General features: G+C 38.9%; 1 pseudogene; it reads left to right on the forward strand.

Annotated features, from left to right (window-relative positions):
- Positions 1 to 12,597: 12,597 nt before the first annotated feature.
- Positions 12,598 to 13,791, forward strand: LOC135969617 (non-histone chromosomal protein HMG-17 pseudogene; annotated as a pseudogene).
- The last annotated feature ends 3,512 nt before the right edge of the window (positions 13,792 to 17,303 follow it).

Below are 17,303 nucleotides of genomic sequence, written 5' to 3' on the forward strand. Positions count from 1 at the left end.
ATGAGAACACATGGACACAGGGAGGGGAACATCACTCACTGGGGCTTGTTGGGGGTGGGAACTGGGAGAGGGATAGCGTAAGAAGAAATACCTACTTTAAAAGACGAATTGATGGGTGCAGCAGACCAACATGGCACATGTATACCTAGGTAACAAACCTGCACATTGTGCACACGTACCCTAGAACTTAAAGTACAATAATTTTTAAAAAAACCTTTCTATTTCTTCATGATTTAGTGTTGGTAGAGCATAGCTTTTAGAAATTTATTCTAGATAATTAGTTTGTTGGTATATAATTATTTCTAGTAGCCTTTTATGATCTTTTATTTGTGTGCACTAGTTGTAATGTCTCCTTTTTATTAATTTCATTTATTTTTGTCTTTTCTGTTTCTCCTGGTTAGTCTACCTAATAATTATTCATTTATTTTCCCTTTTCAAAAAACAGACTCTTAATTCTTAATTTTGTTCATCTTTTGTTTATCTCTGTTCTATTTCATTTATTTCTATTCTAATCTTTGGTATTTCTTTCCTTCTGCTAACTTTGGGCTCCCACTTCTTGAGATGTAAAGTTAGTTAGATCTTCCTTTTTTTTTTTTTTTTAATGTAGGTGTTTAATATGAGCTTCCCTGTTAGTACTACTTTTGCTGCATCCCATAACTTGTGCTATGTTGTGTTTTCTTTTTCATTTGTCTTGAGGTATTTTCTAATTAAAATGTTTTTTTCTTTGATTCAACAGTTGTCCAAGACTGTGTTGTTGGCCAGGTGCCATGGCTCATGCCTGTAATCTCAACTGCTTGGGAGGCTGAGAATCACTTGAACCCAGGAGGCAAAGGTTGCAGTGAACTGAGATTGTGCCATTGCACTCCAGCATGGGTGACAGAGCGAGACTCTGTCTCAAAAAAGAAAAAAAAGTAAGAGTGTGTCGTTTAATTTGTGCATATTTGTGAATTTCATTTTCCTTCTCTTATTGACTTCTCTTTTTATTCCATTATGGTCAGAAATGATACTTGGTATGACTTCAGTCTTTTTAGATTTGTTAAGACTTGTTTTGGGAGTTAACATGTGAATTATCCTGAAGAAGGATTCCTGTGTGCTGGAAAAGAATGTGCATTCTTCTGCTGCTGGGTAGAAGGTTTTACATATGTCTGAATTTTAGGTCTGTTTAGTCTACAGTGTTATTTAGGTCCTCTATTTCCTTTTTGATCTTCTGTCTGAATGCTGTTTCTATTGTCAAAAGTGGGATATTGAAGTCTCTTACTATTATCATATTTTTGTCTATTTCTCCATACATATTTTCAGTGCTTATATATTTAGGTATTCTAATATTAAATGCTTATATAATTACACTTTTTGTATCTTCTTGGTGGAACAACCCTTTATCATTATAAAATGTTCTTTTTGTCCTTTGTGACAGTTTTTGACTTAAAGTCTATTTTGTGTGATATAAGTATAGCCATCTCTACTTTTCTTTCACTACCATTTGTGCAGAATATCTTTTTCTATCCCTTCACTTTTAGCCTATGTATCCTTAAGTCTAAAGTTAATTTCTAATGGATGGTTTATAGTTGGGTCTTGTTTTTTAGTTCATTTAGATTCCCTTTGTGTTTCAACTGGGTTTTTAAAAATACATTCACATTTAAAGTAATTATTGACAGTGAAGGATTTACCATTTTGTTAGTTGTTCTTGGTTAGTCTTGTGGTTGTTTTGTTTTTCTTTTTCTCTCTTGCTGTCTTCTTTTGTGTTTTATTGAATTTTCTTGAGTGTATACTTACCTCGGGGCTCATATAAAATACCTTACAATTTTGACAGTCTATTTTAAATTAATAACAACTTAAGTTCAATTGCACACAAAGACTCTACATTTTTACCACTCCCTGTCTCCACATTTTATGTTGTTATTGTCATAATTTATGTTTATTCACATTGTGTATCTTTTAATAATTTTTCAGTTATAATTATTTTTAATAATTTTGTTTTTTAATATTTATTCTAGAAGTAAAAATGATTTAGCCCCCACCTTACACAAATACAGTATTCTGTATTTGCCTATATAATTACCTTAACAATGAGTTTCATACTTTCTTATGTTATTCTGTGTTGTTTAGCATTCTCTTGCTTCAACTAGCAAAAGTCCATTTAGCACTTACTGTAAGGCAGGCCTGGTGATGATGAAGTCCCTCACTTTTATTTGTCTGGGAAATCCTTTATCTTGCCTTCATTTCTGAGGGAGCGTTTTGCTGGTTATGGTATATTGCTGTCGTGCCTCTCTAGTAACATTTTGGTATAATTATTGTGTTCTTTATTTCCATGATTTCTGTTTGGTGCTTTTACATATTTTCTGACTTCGTTAAAGTTTTACCTTGTTCATGCTTTGTTTCCTTGACCTTGTTGAACATCTTCATGAGGGTTATTTTTAATTTTCCGCCAGGTAAATCATATGACTCTGTTTCATTAAGGTCAGTTTTTGATTTATCTTGTTCCTCTGTTTGGTCTGTTTTTGCCTAATTCTTCATTTTCCTTGATTTTCTGTGTTGGTGACTACACGTGAGACAATGCAGGCACCTCTCCCAGTCCTCAGGGACTGGCCTCATACAGGAGGAAACCACCAATCAGCCCATTCAGAGATTCTGGGGATCTTTGCCAAACCTTTTGCTCCCTAGAGAGAAGTAGGCAGTTGTGGTTGTTCACTTGCTCTGTGCTGAGATGAGATTGGCAGGTGGCTGGGACTGGGGTGTTATGGCATCTATAGATGCTGACATCCAAGATGCTGCCTCAATTCTCTCTAAGTTAGATAGAAAGTGGCAGGCCTGCTAGAGATCAGGATTAGTGAGCTAGATACTAGTTCTTTTCTACTTGCTCGATGTTGAGCAGACGAGAGGATTAATAGCATCTCCTAGCCCAAGCAGTTACTTCCAGTCTCCCTTATGTGGCTAGACTGTGCCAGAACAATCAAGGCTTCAAGACTGGTAAGACAGAAACCAGTCTGCTTGGGAGTCTTCTTGTGAAAGTTGGGCAAACCAACTTTGCAATCCAGAAGGGCTGGATGCACAAACCAAGCTCTTCCGTCTCCTGGGTAAAACTGGGAGCTAGGGAGTCTCTTTCTCATTATATGGCACTGCACTGGGGGCAAGTTCTCTGGCAGTGTCAGTGTCACAAATCTCTCTACTGACTTCAAGTGAGTCAGTAGAGAGATTTCATATTCTTCTGGAGCCTTTCAATTAGTTTCTGATGTATTACAAAAGAAATTCATCCATGAGTTGTTTCTGAATCAGTATGTGAGGGAAAGAAGTGTCCAGGGATTTCTATTTCACCATCTTGTTGACATCATTTCTCCCCAAAACTTTCTTTGCTTTTAGAATATGTAGTGTTTCCTCTTAGATATGTAATTGTAAGGACAATAAATCCTTTTTGTAACAGATCAAAGGCTGCAGAAGGTCACAAATGCTAGGGTCATGAAGCCTCTGTAAGCAAAATTTCAAGGTCAAGACAATTTTTTAATAGAAAGTAACTAATAGATTAAGAGGATCTTTACTTGAAGACTTTCATTGGAGCAAAATACACAATGAGAAAAGGGAATCTACAACCATTACCCAATTTCAGTGCTAAGACTTTTGAGGGTTTAAGATTGGCATATGGTTGGCTAGGTGTTACAATGAAGTTAGGGTTTGGCTCAAAGTTGAAGACAGATTATCCTTTATCATACTGGGAGATGAGAGTGAGACAACCAGAGTCCTCCTGTACTTTCTGTGATCTCAAAAAATTTAAGGGTGGGACAGACATAGAAAATAAGCAAAATGACTTTCTGATAATATGACATGTCAAGCCCAAATACTTTACATGGATATTAAAAAGGGATAATTTTCCAAAAAAAATCAAGTCTGAATATGATCAAGCCTCTAGATCCACAGGAAATATAGAAATTGGTATAAATTTATAGGAAATATAGAGGCATAGGAATACGTTACATGACAATGCAGGATTATAATCAGGAAAATGTCAATAATGAGAAACTCTATGATATGGTTTGGTTGAGTCTCCCCCCAAATATCACCCTGAATTTCAATAGTCCTGATGTGTCAACAGCAGGGCCAGGTGGAGATGACTGAATCATGGGGACAGTTTTCCCCGTACTGTTCTCATGGTAGTGAATAAGTCTTACAAGATCTGACGGTTTTATAAATAGGAGTTCCCCTGAACATGCTCTCTTGCCTGCCACCATGTAAGACTTGACATTGCTCTTCATTTGCCTTCTGCCATGATTGTGAGGCCTCCCCAGCTATGTGGAACTGTGAGTCAATTAAACCTCTTTCATTTGCAAATTACCCAGCCTCAGTTATGTCTAGCATGAAAATAGATTAATGCACTCTAGAAGATGAACAACTCGGTTTCCACAATAAATAAATTGAAATGAGAATCAGAGAGAAAGAAAAGATGAAAAAAGACTGTGAAGGGACATAGTAATCTATTGTTGGCCTATTGTAACATATGAAACTTTTGTATCCTGATTTGAACACAATCTGAAAAATGGATAGAATGGCGGAAAAGTTAAAAGAGTCTGAATAGTGATTAGATATTTAATTATATTAAGAAATTAGGGATTTGCAGCAAGATGACTGAATAGGAAGGGCTCTGGTCTACAGCTCCCTGTGAGATCAATGCAGAAGATGGGTGATTTCTGCATTTTCAACTGAGGTACCTGGTTCATCTCATTGGGACTGGTTGGACAGTGGATGCAGCCCACAGAGGGCAAACCAAAGCATGATGGGGCCTCACACGGAAGTGCAAGGGGTTGAGGGATTTCCCTTTCCTAACCAAGGGAAGCCATGAGAGACTGTACCAGGAGGAATGGTACACTTATGCCCAGATACTCCCATGGTCTTTGCAACCAGCAGACCAGGAGATTCCCTCCAGTGCCTGGCTTGGTAGGTCCCACACCCACAGAGACCAGCAAGCTAAGATCTTTTGGCTTGAAATTCTTGCTGCTAGCGCAGCAGTCTGAGATCAACCTGGGATGCTAGAGCTTGGTAGGAGGAGGGGCGTCTACCATTACTGAGGCTTGAGTAGGCAGTTTTATGCTCACAGTGTAAAGAAAGCCTCAAGGAAGTCTGAACCAGGCAGAGCCCACCGCAGCTCAGCAAGGCTGACTGCCTCCCTAGATTCCACCTCTGTGGAAAGGGCATCTCTAAACGAAAGGCAGCAGCTCCAGTCAGGGACTTATAGATAAATTCCCCATCTCCCTAGGACAGAGCACCTGGGGGAAGGGGCAGTTGTGGGCAGAGCTTCAGCAGACTTAAATGTTCCTGCCTGGCAGCTTGGAAGAGAGCAATGGTTCTCCCAGCACAGCATTCAAGCTCTGATAATGGACAGACTGCCTCCTCAAGTGGGTCCCTGACCCCCATATAGCCTGACTGGGAGACACCTCCCAGTACAGGCTGACAGATACCTCATACTAGAGAGCTCCAGCTGGCATCTGGAGGGTGCCCCTGAGGGATGAGCTTCTAGAAGAAGGATCAGGCAGCAATATTTACTATTCTGCAGCCTCCTCTGGTGATACCCAGGCAAATAGGGTCTAGAGTGGACCTCCAGCAAACTCCAACAGACCTGCAGCTGAGGGGCCTGCCTGTTAGAAGGAATACTAACAAACAGAAAGGAATAGCATCAACATCAACAAAAAGGATGTCCACACCAAAACCCCATCTGTAGGTCACCAACATCGAAGACCAAAGGTAGATAAAACCACAAAGATGGGGAGAAATCCAGCACAGAAAGGCTGAAAATTCCAAAAACCAGAATGCCTCTTTACCTCTAAAGGGTCACAACTCCTCCCCAGCAAAGGAACAAAACTGGATGGAGAATGAGTTTGATGAACTGACAGAAGGAGGCTTCAGAAGGTGGATAATAACCAACTGCTCAGAGATAAAGGAGCATGTTCCAACCCATCTCAAGGAAGCTAAGAACCTTGAAAAAAGGTTAGATGAATTGCTAACTAGAATAATCAGTGTAGAGAAGAACATAAATGACCTGATGGAGCTGAAAAACTCAGCACGAGAATTTCGTGAAGCATACACAAGCTTCAATGGCCGAATCAATCAAGTGAAAGAAAGGATATCAGAGATTGAAGATCAAATTAATGAAACAAAGTGAGAGAAAAGATTAGAGAAAAAAAGGTGAAAAGAAACAAAAAAATCCACCAAGAAATTTGGGACTATGTGAAAAGGCCACATCTATGTTTGATAGGTGTACCTGAAAGTGATGGGGAGAATGGAATCAAGTTGGAAAACACTTTTCAGGTATTATCCAGGAGAACTTTCCCAACCTAGCAAGGCAGGCCAACATTCAGATTTAGGAAATATAGAGAATGCCACAAAGATACTCCTCGAGAAGGGCAACCCCAAGACACATAATTGTCAGATTTACCAAGGTTGAAATGAAGGAAAAAATGTTAAGGGCAGCCAGAGAGAAAGGTTGAGTTACTCACAAAGGGAAGCCCATCAGACTAGTAGCAGATCTCTTGGCAGAAACCTTACAAGCCAAAAGAGAGTGGGGGACAATATTCAACATTCTTTAAGAAGAGAATTTTTGACCAAGAATCTCATATCCAGCCAAACTAAGTTTCATAAGTGAAGGATAAACAAAATCCTTTACAGACAAGCAAATGCTGAGAGATTTTGTCACCACCAGGCCTGCCTTACAAGAGCTCCTGAAGGAAACACTAAACATTGACAGGAACAACTGGTACCAGCCACTGCAGAAACATGTCAAATTGTAAAGACCACTTAGCTATGAAGAAACTGCATCAACTAACTGGCAAAATAACCAGCTAGTATCATAATGACAGTATCAAATTCATACATAACAATATTAACCTTGAATGTAAATGGGCTAAATGCCCCAATTATAAAATACAGACTGGCAAATTGGATAAAGAGGCAAGACCCATCAGTGTGCAGTATTCAGGAGACCCATCTCACATGCAGAGACACACATAAGCTCAAAATAAAGGGATGGAGGAAGATCTACCAAGCAAATGGAAAGCAAAAGAAAGCAGGGGTTGCAATCCTAGACTTTGATGAAACAGACTTTAAACCAACAAAGATCAAAAGAGACAAAGAAGGACATTACATATTGGTAAAGGGATCAATTCAACAAGAAGAGCGAACTATCCTAAATGTATATGCACCCAATACAGGAGCACCCAGATTCATAAAGCAAGTTCTTAGAGACCTACAAAGAGACTTAGGCTCCCACACATTAATAGTGGGAGACTTTAACACCCTACTGTCAATATTAGACAGATCAACGAGACAGAAAATCAACAAGGATATCCAGGACTTGAACTCATCTCTAGACCAAGTGAACCTAATAGGCATCTACAGAACTCTCCACCCCAAATCAACAGAATATACATTCTTCTCAGAACCACATCACACTTATTCTAAAATTGACCACATAATTGGAAGTAGAACACTCCTCAGCAAATGTAAAAGAACAGAAATTACAACAAACTGTCTCTCAGACCACAGTGCAATCAAATTAGAACTCAGAATTAAGAAACCTACTCAAAACTGCACAGCTACATGGAAACTGAACAACCTAGTCCTGAATGACTACTGGGTAAGTAACGAAATGAAGGCAGAAATAAAGATGTTCTTTGAAACCAATGAGGACAAAGTCACAATGTACCAGAATCTATGGGATACATTTAGAGCAGTGTGTAGAGGGAAATTTATAGCACTAAATGCCCACAAGAGAAAGTAGGAAAGATCTGAAATCAACACCCTGACACAACAAGTAAAAGAACTAGAGAAGTAAGAGCAAACACATTCAAAAGCTAGCAGAAGACAAGAAATAACTAAGATCAAAGCAGAACTAAGGGAGATAGAGACACAAAAAATGCTTCAAAAAAAAAATCAATGAATCCAGGAGCAGGTTTTTTGAAAAGATCAACAAAATAGATAGACCGCTAGCCAGACTAATAAAGAAGAAAAGAGAGAAGAATCAAATAGATGCAATTAAAAAATATTAAAGGGATTATCACCACTGATCCCACAGAAATACAAACTATCATCAGAGAATACTGTAAAACCTCTAGGCAAATAAACAAGAAAATCTAGAAGAAATGGATAAATTCCTGGACACATACACTCTCCCAAGACTAAACCAGGAAGAAGTCGAATCTCTGAATAGACCAATAACAGGTTCTGAAATTGAGGCAATAATTAATAGCCCACCAACCAAAAAAAGTCCAGAACCAGACAGATTCACAGCCAAATTCTACCAGAGATACAAAGAGGAACTGGTATCATTTCTTCTGAAACTATTCCAATCAATAGTAGAAGAGGGAATCCTTCCAAACTCATTTCATGAGTTCCGCATCATCCTGATACCAAAACCTGGTGGAAACACAACAAAGAAAGAAAATTTTAGGCCAGTATCCCTGATGAACATCGATGTGAAAATCCTCAATAAAATACTGGCAAACGGAATCCAGCAGCACATCAAAAGCTTATCCACCATGATCAAGTCAGCTTCATCCCTGGGATGCAAGGCTTGTTTCACATACACGAATCAATAAACATAATCCATTACATAAACAGAACCAATGACAAAAACCACACGATTATCTCAATAGATGTAAAAAAGGCCTTTGACAAAATTCAACAGCCCTTCATGCTAAAAACTCTCAATAAATGAGGGATTGATGAAAGGCAAACCAGGCAATCTCAAAATAATAAGAGGTATTTATGACAAACTCACGGCCAGTATCATAATGAATGGGCAAAAACTGGAAGCATTCCCTTTGAAAACCGGCACAAGATAAGGATGCCTTCTCTCACCACTACTATTCAACACAGCATTGGAAGTTCTGGCCAGGGCTATCAGGCAAGAGAAAGAGATAAAGAGTATTTAATTAGGAAAAGAGGAAGTCAAATTGTCTCTGTTTGCAGATAACTTGATTGTATATTTAGAAAATCCCATCATCTCAGGCCAAAATCTCCTTAAGCTGGTAAGCAACTTCAGCAGTCTCTGGATATAAAATCAATGTGCAAAAATCACAAGCATTCCTATACACCAATAACAGACAGAGAGCCAAATCATGACAGAGCTCCCATTCACAATTGCCACAAAGAGAATAAAATAGCTAGGAATCCAACTTACAAGGGATGTGAAGGACCTCTTCAAGGAGAACTACAAACCACTGCTCAAGGAAATAAAAGAGGACACAAACAGGAAGAACATTCTGTGCTCATGGATAGGAAGAATCAATATCATGAATATGGCCATACTGCCCAAAGTAATTTATATATTCAATGCTATCCCTATCAAGGTACCACTGACTTTCTTCATAGAATTGGGAAAAACTACTTTAAATTTCATATGGAACCAAAAGAGAGCCCATGTAGCCATGTAACCAAGACAATCCTAAGCAAAAAGAACAAAGCTGGAGGCATCACACTACCTGACTTCAAACTATATTACAAGGCTGCAGTAACCAAAACAGTATGGTACTGGTACCAAAACAGATATATAGACCAATGGAACAGAACAGAGGCCTCAGAAATAACACCACACATCTACAACCATCTGATCTTTGACAAGCCTGACAAAAACAAGAAATGGGGAAAGGATTCCCTATTTAATAAATGGTGTTGGGAAAACTGTCTACCTACATGCAGAAAGTTGAGACTGGATCCCTTCCTTACACCTTATACAAAAATTAACTCAAGATGGATTAAAGACTTAAACATAAGACCTAAAACCATAGAAACCCTAGAAGATAACCTAGGCAATACCATTCAGGACATAAGCATAGGCAAAGACTTCATGACTAAAACACCAAAAACAATGGCAACAAAAGCCAAAATAGACAATGGAGATGTCATTAAACTAAAGAGCTTCTGCACAGCAAAAGAAACTATCATCAGAGTGAAGAGGCAACCTGCAGAATGGAAGAAAATTTTTGCCATCTATCCATCTGACAAAGGGCTAATATCCAGAATCTATAAGAAACTTAAACAAATTTACAAGAAAAAATCAAACAACCCCATCAAAAATTGAGTGAATGATACGAAAAAACACTTTTAAAAAGAAGATGTTTATGCAGCTAACAAACTCATGAAAAAATGCTCATTGTCACCGATCATTAGAGAAATGCAAATCAGAACCACAGTGAGATACCATCTCATATCAATTAGAATGGCGATCATTAAAAAGTCAGGAAACAACAGATGCTGGAGACGATGTGGAGAAATAGGTATACTTTTACACCGTTGGTGGGAGTGTAAATTAGTTCAACCATTGTGGAAGACAGTGTGGTGACTCTTCAAGGATCTAGAACTAGAAATACCATTTGACCCAGCAATCTCATTTCCGGTTATATACTCAAAGAATTATAAATCATTCTGCTATAAAGACACATGCACACGTATGTTTACTGCAGCACTGTTCACAATAGCAAAGTCTTGGAACCAACACAAATGCCCATCAATGATATACTGGATAAAGAAAATGTGGCACATATACACCATGGAATACTATGCAGGCACAAAAAAGGATGAGGTCATGTCCTTTGCAGGGACATGGACGAAACTGGAAACCATCATTCTCAGCAAAGTAACACCAAAAAGAGAAAACCAAACACTGAATGTTGTCACTCGTAAGTGGGAGTTGAACAATGAGAACACATGGACACGGGAAGGGGAACTCCACACACTGGGGCCTGTTGAGGGGTGGGAGGCTGGGGAAGGGATAGCATTAGGAGAAATACCTAATGTAAATGATGAGTTGATGGGTGCAGCAAACCAACATGGCGCATGTATATCTATGTAACAAACCTGCACATTGTGCACATTTACTCCAGAACTTAAAGGATAATAATAATAAAAAGAAATTAATTCTAATTTTTTTTTCTTACTGCCTCTATAACTGCATAAAATGTTAATTTTTAAACATGACAATAGTATTGCGATTCTTAAAGGAGTCTTTATCATTTAATCCGTAAATATTTAACACTTATATACTTAAATATTTATGAATGAAATGATGAGACATTGTTGAAGTAAGAGAGCACCACAAGCTAAGTATAGCAGGTAATATATATGACACAAAGAGATCACTAGAGATAACTGTAGTTTCTTCCTCCAGGTATACCAAGGTAGATACTCTTGAATTCCTTTTCTCAATGCCTCTTTCTTTACAATATCAAAAGTTTATTCCTAAGGGATAACCTTCTGTGTTTCAGATCTTGTAATTGATTTCACTTGTTTCTAAATAGTTTCTCCAGAAATGAGGTTATCTAGAGTTAGTTAGGATTAGAAGGAACAAACATTTTTGTTTACCATTATGCAGAAGGCAGAATGTGGTAAAAATCCTAATGGCATACATATCACTATGAGTATTTATTTGTACTGCACCAAGCTTTGAGGTGACTTCTTGTATTGGTTACAGCGTTTCTGCAACAGCATGAACTAGGCCAGTGAAATGCAGCTGGGATAACTGTGGATTTGGTAAAAGATCTATTCCTGTCAAGAGTCGTTCATGGATTCTAAGGACTGTATCAAGCTCCCCGTTTTAGCTCTGAAGCATAAAGGAAATAATAAGTTTTTAATCTTTTCTCAGATACCATTCTCTAATGCAAACGGTAGCTATTTTCCCTGATGGAAAAAGCAGTCTGGCTCGGATTCATCAAATCCATCCATCCACTCATTGAATTCGTACATCCATTTATCCATCCATACATATTTATTATGTATCTACTTCTTACCTATATACCTTCTGTGTTATTTGTTTGAGATTTGATGTGACAGATTGAGTTTTATGTGGTATTTGTCATAATGATTGATCATTAACATCATTATTTTGGGGGACATCTACTTCATATTTTAGTGGAATAAGTTAGGTAAGGAGGAATCAGTAATCTTAAATATTAACTTGCTATATAACCTCAGAAAATCATAATATTTTATGTGCTTAATATTCTACATCTATAAATCATTAATAAAATACTTTTCTTGAGAAAAAATCTTCCTCAGGAATAATTACTAATTTTTAAAAAAAATTAAAAAAAATTTTTGAGATAGGATCTTACTCTGTCACTTAGGTTGAAATGCAGTGACACAATCACAGCTCACCGCAGTCTCAACCTCTTGGGCTGAAGCAATCCTTCCACCTCAGCTTCCCAAGTAGCTGGAACTACAGGCATGCACCACCATGCCCAACTAATTTTTGTATTTTTGTAGAGGGCATTTGCCATGTTGCCTAGGCAGGTCTTGAAGTCCTGGGCTCAAGAGATCCTCCTGCCTTGGCCTCTTGAAGTGTTGGGATTGCAGGTGTGAGCCACTGTGCCCAGCCTGATTATTTTATATCATGTTCCAAAGACTATTTAAAGAGATAGAATATCATGATAAAATATTAAATTGAAAAAATACCCTTCCAGCATAATCTCAAGTTTGTAATATATAGAATAAAAAATTATGGCTGCAAATACATCAAAATTGGTATATTTCTCTAATATCCAAACTTGCTATAATTAAACTGCACTTATTTGTGACAAGGAAAGATGTTCTAGGAAAAGAATCTTAAGATATAATGAGGTTGGAGCAGTGTGAAGAAGAAGAGGCGAGAACGACCCCCGGACCGATCAAAGCCCGCGCGCGCTGCATCCCGCGTCCAGCACCTACCTCCCGCCGCCGTCGCCACCATGCCCAAGAGAAAGGCTGAAGGGGATGCTAAAGGAGATAAAGCCAAGGTGAAGGACGAATCACAGAGAAGATCCGCGAGGTTGTCTGCTAAACCTGCTCCTCCAAAGCCAGAGCCCAAGCCTAAAAAGGCCCCTGCAAAGAAGGGAGAGAAGGTACCCAAAGGGAAAAAGGGAAAAGCTGATGCTGGCAAGGAGGGGAATAACCCTGCAAAAAATGGAGATGCCCAAACAGACCAGGCACAGAAAGCTGAAGGTGCTGGAGATGCCAAGTGAAGTGTGTGCATTTTTGATAACTGTGTACTTCTGGTGACTGTACAGTTTGAAATACTATTTTTTATCAAGTTTTATAAAAATGCAGAATTTTTTTTTTACTTTTTTTTTTTTTAAAGCTATGTCGTTAGCACACAGAACACTTCATTGTTGTTTTTGGGGGAAGGGGCATATGTCACTAATAGAATGTCTCCGGAGCTGGATTGATGTGGGGAAAACACCTTTCCCTTCTAGTTTTGAGAGACTTCCTCTTGGCTCCCAGGAGGAGGGATTCCCTGACCTTGACACACATGGCCACCTTGGCACAAGAGCCTTGTGGTATTTTGGAAAAACAAATTTGTTTTTATGTCCTCTTCTCCCTTTCCATCTTTCAGCATAGACTTAACTCCCTTAAGCCCAGACATCTGTTGGGACCTGACCCGTAGTCATTGGTTACCAGTGTGTCAGGCAATCTGGACTTTCCAGTGATGCCACTGAGATGGCACCTGTCAAAACAGCATTGGTTCCATTTCTAGATTGTGGATCTTCAGATAAATTCTGCCATTTTCATTTCACTTCCTGAAAGTCAGGGTCGGCTTGTGAAAAGTTGTTAAACAACATGCTAAATGTGAAATGTCAACCCTCACTCTAAACTTTCCCTGTTCAGAGCATCACATGAAGACTTCATTGGGTTTTATAGTGGCTTTCTGATTTTTGGTAGTCCATTGAAGAAGGGAGTTTGAAAGTTGTTGTATACTGTTAACGATTGTCTGCCCATGTCCTGCCTGAAATACCATGATTGTTTATGGAAAGTATCTTTAATAAAGCTGGATACAGTTTGGCTTGGAAAAAAAAGAAAAGATATAATGAGGTTACAAGTGTGAAAACCTGAAGAGCCGACATGATGTAATTGTTTGCAAGTCTTGTTTTAGTTAACAAGCTGCTGAAGGTTAGAGAAGGGTAATCCAGAGGGAGATAACATAGATAAATAATATTATTCTATTGTAGCCTTTCTAACTACATTAAGTTCAGCAATTACCTATTAAGGATTTTCCAAGCATAAGACAGTAGGCTAGGTCCAACAAATGTTATTCAAATAAGTAAAGGTAAATTAAAGGAATGAGTTTGGTTTTCAGGTGGGTTATTTGAGATTAAAAAGAGATTAGTTAGAAGAGATGCTTTTATAAGAAAATCCAAGTGTGAAATATGAGCCCTTGGAAAAGATCTAGAGTATCGAATCCAGCACCTACAATTAACATAAAGGATAAAAGACAATATATACATGCTTGCTTAAATGCCTATAGACAATGTCAGACTTAGGACTCAAACACAGATTTAAAGGCAAGATTCTATTCAATGGCATTTTAACAGAAATCTACAGGCATTTAAAAATAAAGGGTATAATTAAAATGCTTTTTTTCCCCTCCAAAAACACTAAGAAATTTTGAGACAGGTGGTTTAGGGTTGGGAGTGGAGTGCCCTGATGCCATCAAAAAAACAGACTCGTTCACCTTCAGTTTCATGGAAGATAAAGAGATAGCACACTTCTGCTTACATTTAACTGGCCAACACTGAGTCTATGTGGTCTCTCTAACCACAAGAGAATCTGCAAGGTTGAGCTTTCAGTCTTCCATCTACTGTAGTTGAGAAAGGAATATAAAAGGAGTATGAAATAGATGTTGAGTGAGCCAACCTCAAGTATCAGCTTTCCTGATTTTGGATATAGGTCTCTTCATTAACCCCTTATGTCTTACACTGAGCTTTGTTCTAAGGGACTGATAAAAGAGCAAAGTCTCAAAAAATGGATGAGGAAAGAAGGGCCTACTAACTTTCCTCAAATACTAAACGTGTTGCCCAATTTGATGGTATTTGAAGATGGGACCTGTGGGATATAATTCAGTTTAGATGAGGTCATGAGTGTGGGGACCTCATGGTAGAATTAATGCCCTTATAAAAAAGAGACACCAGAGAGGGTGCTGTCTCTCTCTCTATTATATGAAAACACAGTGAGAGGGCAGCCATCTGCAAACCAGGAAGAGAGCTTTCACAAGGACCTGACCATACCGGCACTGTAATCTGATTTTCAGCCTCTAAAATTGTGATAAATAAACTTCTATTGTTTAAGCCACTCAGTCGATGGTATTTTGTTATGGGAGCCTGAACTGACTTAGTACAGATTTTGGTACTGAGAAGTCGGGTGCTGTTGTAAAAAAATACATGTGGAGGTGGCTTTGAAACTGAGTAATGGTTAGCAGGTGGAATAGTTTTGAGGTACATGCTAGAAATATGAACATTAAGAGTGACTCTTGTGAAGTCTAAGAAATGAAGAATATGTTATTGGAAACTTGGGGAAAGGTGATTCTTGTCATAAAGTGGCAAAAAACTTCAATGAACTGTGTTACAGTGTTTTGTGTGTGGTAGAAACTGTGAGTGATGAAACTGACTATTTAGCTGAGGAGATTTCTGGCAAAGTGTGCTGAATATTTAGCTCAGGAGATTTCCAGGCAACGTGTGCATTAGTCTATTTTTATATTGCTATGAGGAAATAGCTGAGACTGGGTAATTTATTTTCAGCAAAGAGATTTAATTGGCTTACAGTTCTTCAGACAGTACGTGAGGCATAGTACCAGCATCTGCTTCTGGTAAGAGTCTCAGGAAGCTTCCAATCATGGTGGAAGTTGAAGGGGAGCCATCATGTCACATGGCAAGAGCAGGATCAAGAGTGAGAGAGAAAGGGGAAATCCCAGACAACCAGAGCTTGTGGAAACTGAGTGAGAACTCACTTATCATCAAGAGGATGATGCTAAACCATTCATGAGGGATCTGCCCTCATGATCCATTCACCTCCCACCAGGCCCCACCTCCAATATTTCAACATGAGATTTGGAGGCAACAAACATGCAAACCATATCAGACTGGCTTGGGTCCTCCTGTGCTTTGGTTAAAAGACATTTTAACTGGGGTGAGATGATATCTCACTGTAGTTTTGGTGTGCATTTCTATGACGATCAGTGATGTTGAGCACTTTTCCATATACCTGTTTGCCATTTGCATGTCTTCTTTTGAGAAATGTCTATTTAGATCTTTTGCCTATTGAAAAATCAAATTATTACATTTAAAAAATAGAATTGTTTGAGCTCCTTATATATTCTGGTTATTAAACCCCTGTCAGATGGATAGTTTGCAAATATTTTCTCCCATTCTGTTTGCTGTCTCTTCATTTTGTTGATTGTTTACTTTGCTATGCAAAAGCTTTTAAACTTGATATGATCCCCTTTGTCTAGTTTTACTTTGGTTGCCTATACTTGTGGAGTATTACTAATGAAATTATTGCCCACTCTAATGTCCTGGAGAATTTCCCCAATGATTTCTTGTAGCAGTTTCACAGAATAAGGTGTTAGATTTAATTCTTTAATCTGTATTGATTTAATTTTTCTATATGGTGAGAGAGAGGGGTCTATTCTCATTCTTCTGCATATGGATTTCCAGTTTTCCCAGCACCATTTATTGAAGAAACTGTCCTTTTCCCAATGTATGTTCTTGGTACCATTGTCAAAAATGAGTTTACTGTAGATGTATGGATTTGTTTTGGGCTTCTCTATTCTGTTCCACTGGTCTATGTGTTGTGTTTATGCCAGTACCATGCTGTTTCAAATTATACAACTGAGCTATAGTAAGCAGAACAACTGAAGAGATGAGGGGACAACCAACTGCAGAGAGCAGCTACCCTGTCTGCTGAGAGCTGAACACTCACTGGGACACCCAGGGTATTAAGAGGAGCTACCCACTGCCCACTGCTGGTCTCCTCTGAGCTGTTCTATTGCTCAATAAAACTCCTCTTTGTCTTGCTTACCCTCCACTTGTCTGCTTACTTCATTCTTCCTGGTCACAGGACAAGAACTTAGAACCTGCTGAATGATGAGGCTAAAAGAGCTGTACACAAACAGGACTGAAACATGCCCCTTGCTCATCACATTGAGGGCAGAGGAGAGAAGAGCTGCAGCCCTTCAGGAAGCCCAGACCTGGAGCTTCCCTGAGCTAGAGCTGTGACTCCCTCTTTGGAACCCTGTGGTTCCTGGCATCTTCAAGTTTCCAGGAGCCACCTAATTCCCCAGTGCCCACTGGGGAAGTTACTTGTGGTGCACCTGGTCCAGCCACAGCCCCACAGAGAGCCAGTGCCCATGCCAGCACCTAGATCTGCCTACCCAGCAGCCAATGTGTCTGTATGCAGTGGCTGGACTCCATACTTACTCACACCCTGCACCACCACTCCACACTTGACTTGCAGTCTCCCTTGGAGGCATGGGATTCAGGCTGGCAGCATGAGCTGAGTGCAACCTGCCAGACTGAGAG

The sequence above is a fragment of the Macaca fascicularis genome, chromosome 2, assembly GCF_037993035.2.
Source record: "Macaca fascicularis isolate 582-1 chromosome 2, T2T-MFA8v1.1".
NCBI classification, from domain to species: Eukaryota; Metazoa; Chordata; class Mammalia; order Primates; family Cercopithecidae; genus Macaca; species Macaca fascicularis.